Here is a 7434-nt window from a genome sequence, read left to right as displayed (position 1 = left end):
TTTGATGTAAGTGGTTTTACCAGTTAATTAAACTAAAATCCACAATTTGTTTGAGAGAAAAAAAAAAAAATATATATATATATATATATATATATATATATAAAAGGGACTAAAATGAATTTTTAAAGAATATTTCAAATATTCATTTGTTTGGGAGTTTTGTGGGAAAGCATGAAACCCATTTCATTCTATTCTATTCTTATATATATATACTTTCCTCCTAAAAGGTGGGTGAAAGGATCTATTTCTCTCATAAATTTTGGAGAAATTACATTTTTGTTATACGTAAAGCTACATACACAAAAAATTTCATAACAGTTAGATTGACAAAGTTTTTATTGATTCTTTTTTGAACCCACCACTAACATTAATTTTTTTTACCTACCATTAATAATCTGCAACATTAGGAAATGTTAAACTTTTGTACATATAGACTTGCATTTTTACTATTACTATTGCAGACTCACACGATACGAGGAAAAATTTTAATATAATCATTTTATAAGAATATAACGTAAAATTTGTAGGTTAAATAGTGCTTGTGTTATTTAAAAGTATTTTCTATTTGTATAAGTTTTTATAATTGAACATATAATGTATTTTTAATTCAACAACAATACAATGATAAATATATGGAAAACGTAATTTAATCAAAAAAAATTTAATTACATAATTATAATATTATTTTATATAAATGAAGAAGATGTTAGTTAAAATTATTTTCTATTTTTATAGAATTAAAAAAAAATTGTACACCTCCATTCCAAGGAACACATGTAACAGGTTACATTGAGTTTAAATTATTATATAAATTTAGAATTGTAGTATTTTTTTTCCCTTCCAAATATAAGTATAATGGCTATATTATTTAAACTTGAATTTTTAAGGTAATCTTTTGAATATTTATCATTTTCATTACTTTTTTAGGGACCATATCTCTAATTTCTAGTGCCTATTTTATTTGTATTTTTTAGCTCAAAACTAAAGAGTTTTGTCAAAATAGGATAAATTTTATACTTTTCAACCCAAAAATTAAAGGAAAAAATGAAATTTTGAGCCCAAAACTAAAAAAGAAAACTACAAAACGAATCAATTTAAGGCCCAGTTAGTCTAAAATGGACTAAACTAGACCAAACTGGATCAATTGGATCGAAATGGGGCAAATGGAATAGAAATGGACCGAATTAAACCAAAGTAGACTGAAATTCTATGCTAATGGGGCTCGAAATAGTGTAGCAAAAGTAAATACTATGCTTTAGCTTTTATATATTCTAAAGATTTGTAAAACTTATACACAATATAACTTGTACTAACTTCATTTTGTAAATTTTTTAGTTAGTAAATGTGGTTACACGATTTTCCTGGCCCAACTTATGTTGATTAGACCCTGGCCCAAAGCGCAACCCACAATAATTATTTGTAGAGGATGGGTCAAAGAACTTGGCCTCAGTGAGCTTGTTCGGTCTAATACATGGACATTATGGTTTGCAAAAAGAAAGTAGAAAACACCAGAATGGATCTTTCTCAAGTCTGATTTTATTTCTTTTTTTGTTCCTGATACAGTTCTCCCGTCCCCTCTCTTTGAGGGACTCCACTACATTATATATTTCTCTCCTTTTCATCTCAACCTTACACCTGTTAATCATCCAAGCATCCACTTGAGCACCTGTCCCATCAGATGCCCTCATCAGACCCTTTGTGAGTTGCAGAGGCCAAGGCGGTACTGTTCAGGAGTCTTTTCCTCATTAATGCGGCCAAAAGGGTGGTTGGGGCGCAATTAATGTGGTGGTAGCCTTCCGTGAGATATTTTGGATTTAATTCATTTTATATGTTGGGAAGGTGAGCTGAAATGGCTGGGGCAAGTTCCTCGTCTGGGCTTCGTGATGTCCGAGGAGGAGTTACTCCTCGGACAGGTTTCCTTGGCGCTTTTGGGGTTGAATAGCACGTTATCTGAGGCTTCTCTTTGGACAGGACGCTCCTCGGACGGGCCTGAGTTTGGAATGGCCCATCATTTTTGGGCCGGGCCCCACAATAGCCCCTCAAAACTCCGGTTTTTACCTCCCTCCGAGGGGAAAAGCGGGGTTTTGATGTTTGTGAGTGGAGGGAAATAAGGAGATCGTGGGGCGCGTGTGCGGGCCGTTACTTTTGACGCGCTACAATTTACGAGGCGTGGCCATTAACTTCTGGAGGCGTTATGTTCCCTTCATCCAACGGCTTGGCGTGGATCGAACGGCCATCGTTTTTTTTTTTCCGTATTTTTAGTTAGGGATGATCTTTTCTCTCTCCTCCCGGCTATATAAGACGTCAGAGGGGTTCAATTCCTTCTTTCATCTGCATTCCACCAACCTCCAAGGATTCCAGAGAACTCCACCGAACCCTAGAGATACACGAACACTTGCGTCCGTTACGCCGCTGTAGCCGTTTTTGTGAAGCGTTTCGTCCAAGAGAGATTTCCAAGCGTCCCCTTGAGCGTTTTGTGAAGGTACCAGTGCATTTCGCTTTTCTCTCCGTTTCAATTCCCTCCTCGGACTCTACTTTTCTTTTCAGTCTTTACTTTCATTTCCCCCTTTCAGTTCAGATGGGTAGATTCGAAAAATTAGTTAAAACTCCAGCCGCCATGGAGGCCTTTAGGGCTAAATATCACATTCCCCCTGGGGTTGGGCTGCGGTACTGTCCTCTGGAAGGAGTATTGACAGATAGGATGTTGGGAGAAGTCGTTATCCCCATGATTGCTTTCATAGAGGGAGGGATGACACTTCCCATGCGTAGGATCACAAGGGACTACCTGTTCAACCATAGGTTGACGCCGTATCAGTGTGCCCCGAATATGTTCAAGATACTAGGCTGTGTAGATGTCTTAAACGAGCGGATGAATCTAGGCCTTACTTGGCACGATGTGGCTTATCTGTACGAATGTCACCGCCTCGGGGATGATGGGTATTATCTTAAGTCCCGGAATGAGGACGTTAGGTTGATCTCTTGTCTTCCGGTTTCCAATAAGACCGTGAAGAATGACTTCCTCATTGCTTCTGGGGAGTGGTCCGACGGTATTCATTGTCCGACTCGGGCAGGAAACCCAGGTGCGACGCTCTTAGGATTGATCCTTTTTGGGGAAAGGATTTAGTGTTGAAGGGTTATTTTTCTTGCTTTCTTTGTAATTGAAAAACTTCATGGTTTAACCTCACTTTTCTTGGTTTGTTTGCAGACAAAAGTCACGTTGCTCCTCGGATTAGCCTTGTGAACGTGCCAGCGCTGAACTATCTTCTCAGGTCGGAGATTTACGTCGCCTATGACGGACAGTTGCGCGCGGCCCATTTGGTTCTGGGTTACCAACCTCTGAGCAGCGCTTTTCAGGCGGTCGGTCACGCTATAAGGGCTGGCAGTCCGAGGCTAGCTAGAATTGACGTATCCCTGGACGGATTCCTAGCTGACCACGATTTGCCACCAGTTGTGTTGCCAGGTGTCAGAGATCCCTATTTGGCAGAGCAGCTACCTCCGGTAAACGAGCCTGGTGCTACTGTTTTGGTTGAAGAAGAGGCTGAATCATCTCGTCTTTCCCTTGAAGAAGAGATAGATAAGTTTTACTTCGAGGAGGAAAATCAGCAGAACCCCTTGGTGGAATTTTCTAATCCCGAAGTAGAGCAGGACCAACATTCTGCAGTTGGTGTTCCCTCAATCGTTATCTGCTCGAACGATACTTCAGACGAAGAGGTAGAGCCCATGGCAGGAAAGGGAAAGACTCTGAAGGAGCTGATGTCCTCCCGCGGGAAAGGTCAGTCATCAAAGGTTCAGCCCTCGAAGGGACCAAGTCCATCGAAGGTCAAATCCCTTCCCCCTGTGGTCCCCCAGGGCGTCTCGGACCCTGGTCTTAAGGTTAATCCGGACCTGAAGAAGAAGAGGCCGGTTGACACTCCTGAGGAAAGTGAGGTGGCTGCCCAGCCGACCAAGCAGCAAAAGACTACGCGGGCGCCAAGGAGCAGAAGGGGTAACTCCTCGGAGAGCCGGGACGAGGAGAACGTTGCGGAGGTGCGCGCTGCTCCTCGTGCATGGAACCCCAAGTTGGAACTGGATGGGGTGGCCATCCTTTCCAATGCTTCGGTCCGAGAGTACAACCGAGGCCGAGCAGGGTACGTGGCTGACGCCTTGGAGCAACCCCTACTCCTTCCTCGGGACATGGAGGCTTATAGGCGGTTCTCTCAGCACGAGCTCTTCCTATCCCTAAAAAGGGATCTTGCGTTGGTAAGTAATCCTTTTACTGTTTTATCAATTTATTTATCCCCGTTAGATTTCTCTTTCAAAGCAACCTTGTTTCGTTCGCAGATTACTCAGCAGGTGTTTGTGGCTGATGAGTTTTGCCGCGATAGCCGTAGTCGGGTTGAGGCTGAGACCCAGGCTCGGACGGAGATGGAGAAAGCCTTGGGGTCCCTCAAGCACGAGCACCTTAAACTCACGGATGAGTTCAAGGTGTCGGAGAACCGGCGCAAAAGTGCAGAGGCTGGTTTAAAGAGTGCCGAGACTCAGGCGGAGGATCAGCGCAAAGAGCCGTACACAACGCAGCTTGACCTCGCCACCGAGAGGCAGGTAGTGCAGGATCTCAGGACTGCCCTGCAAAAGGTGGAGGATGAACTGAGGCTGGCAAGGGAGGAGGCCCAGCTGATCCGAGAGGCCACAGAGGCTGAGAAGAATGCTGCTCGCCAGCTCGGGGCCGAAGAGACTGAGGCCAGGCTGTCTGAGGAGATCCCTGAGGTATGCAGGGAGTACTGCGACATTTCATGGGCTCATGCTCTCGACGCTGCAGGAGTTCCTGCGGATTCGGCACTAAGATTGCCCGAGAGCATCTTCTATCCTCGGGAGATCCGTGCGAATCCTGAAGACGCCCAAGTGGTTTCAGAGCAGGACCTGGCGGTGCCTGATGTCGTCCTTGTGCCTGATATGGCGAAGGATCCTGCCGCAGACTCTACCATCGAGGTTCCTCCTCCTCAGCCCGAGCAGAAAGAAGATCCTCCTGCTCAAGCCTAGCCTTTTAGGCTTTCAATCTCTGTAAATAGTTTTTATTTTTTATTTTACTTCATTTTTCTTTTAAATGAGAGTTATCCTATTTTTCCCTTTTTTGTAAAGACCTCTCTTTCTGATGTACTCGGAATATTAATATAAAATGTTCGTTTTGCTTACTACGGATGTGCGCTAGTATTGCTCTTTTTTATTTCGAACATTTGCAACAAGGTAGACACAGGTTATTAGTCAAAACAGAAATGGGTTTTTGGCGCTGCGTGTTTGATGATTGCGATGGTACTAAACTGCGCACACGCATAAAAATGATTTTCTTTAAGTAATAATCTCCCAATCTATCACAAGTAATAATTTCCCCAAAAGTCGGTGGTCCGAGGAGCCATGCAGGACTTAGGTTCTGCTTAAAACTATGAATTGTCATGAGTAATAATTTCCCCAAAGCCTGTGGTCCGAGGAGCCATGCAGGACTTAGGTTCTGTTTAAAACTATGAACTGTCATGAGTAATAATTTCCCCAAAAGTCTGTGGTTCGAGGAGCCATGCAGGACTTAGGTTCTGTTTAAAACTTATAAATAATTGGCTTAAGTATTAATTTCCCCTAAGTCTGTGGTCCGAGGAGTCATGCAGGACTTAGGTTCTGTTTAAAACTTATAAATAATTGGCTTAAGTATTAATTTCCCCAAAGTCTGTGGTCCGAGGAGCCATGCTGGATTTAGGTTCTGTTTAAAACTTATAAATAATTGAAATGTAGACTGGCAAGCGGCAAATAATCATAAAAGAAAATGTATGCTAAGCCATTCTTATTAATAATAATACCTCCTGAGGTTATTTACATTCCATGGTCGAGGTACAGTTTTTTCATCCAAATCTTCTAGGTAGTAGGCGCCTATTCCGGCCACGGATGTGACACGGTATGGTCCCTCCCAATTGGGTCCCAACTTGCCCCAAGAGGGGTTCTTTGCGCCGCCAAGAATCTTCCTCATCACGAGATCACCTGGACCCAGAGGCCGCAATTTGACGTTAGCATCATACCCCTGTCTGAGCTTCTGGTGATAATAGGCCATGTGAATCGTGGCTTTTTCCCTTCTTTCCTCTGCTAGGTCTAGACTTCTTCCTAGCAACTCATCGTTATCGCTTGGGGTAAACGAGCTAGACCTCAACGTAGGGAAATTGTTCTCGATCGGAAGCACAGCCTCAGCCCCGTAAGTCATTGAGAAGGGGGTTTCTCCAGTTGAACGCCGCGGCGTTGTCCGATAGGTCCATAAGACGTGCGGTAGTTCTTCTACCCATCTCCCCTTTGACTCATCCAGTCTTTTCTTCAATCCGTTCACTATGACCTTGTTTACGGCCTCGACTTGCCCATTTCCTTGGGGGTATGCGGGGGTGGAATATCGATTAATGATCCCAAACTCACGGCAATACTCCCTAAAATTCTTGCTGTCAAACTGAAGACCATTGTCGGAAATGAGTATTCTCGAAGTTCCGAAGCGGGTGATAATGTTCTTCCAGACGAATTTCTGAGCGTCCACGTCCCTGATGTTGGCCAACGGTTCAGCCTCCACCCATTTAGTGAAGTAATCGGTTCCAACTATTAGGTATCGCTTGTTCCCCGCAGCCTTGGGGAAAGGCCCGACAATATCAAGACCCCATTGCGCGAACGGCCATGGACTGGAGAGTGGGTTGAGAAACCCTCCGGGTTGGTGGATATTCGGGGCAAATCTTTGGCACTGATCACACTTCTTAGCGTATTCCTGGGCCTGTCTCTGCATGTTCGGCCACCAGTATCCTTGGATGAGTGCCCTGTACGCCAGCGATCTTCCTCCGGTGTGACTTCCACATACTCCCTCATGCAATTCCTCAAGAAGAGACTCGGACTCTTCTGGATGTACGCAGAGTAAGTACGGTCCAGAGTAGGAGCGCCGATAAAGTTTGCGGTCCTCTGATAGCCAAAAACGAGGGGCATTTCTACGTATCTTCTCGGCTTCTAGTTTTTCTTCCGGAAGGACATCGTCTTGGAGGAAATTCCTTATGGGGTCCATCCAACTGGGGCTCTGTCTAATCTGATGGACTTGGGTCGGGTTTCCGTTGATGGGACTGGCCTTGACTAGATCTTCGACTAGGATCATTCGTGGCAAATTACGTGCCGAAGAGGTGGCAAGAGTGGCCAGCGAGTCTGCATGAGTGTTTACGCTCCTGGAGATGTGCGTCAGACTGAAAAATTCAAAACTCGTCTGTAGCCGTTTGACTTGTGCCAGATACTCTTGCATCCTGGTATCCCGAGCTTCTAGCTCTCCCATCACTTGTCCGACCACTAATCTGGAGTCCGAGAAGGCTTCTATTACTCTTCCACCCAATCTTTGAACCATTACCATTCCTTGAAGTAAGGCTTCGTATTCGGCTTCATTGTTCGTAGCCGAGAATCCGA

This window comes from Quercus robur, chromosome 7 (genome assembly GCF_932294415.1).
Source record: "Quercus robur chromosome 7, dhQueRobu3.1, whole genome shotgun sequence".
NCBI lineage: Eukaryota > Viridiplantae > Streptophyta > Magnoliopsida > Fagales > Fagaceae > Quercus > Quercus robur.
The sequence above is the reverse complement of the archived record's forward strand: the minus strand, read 5'-3'. Positions refer to the sequence as shown.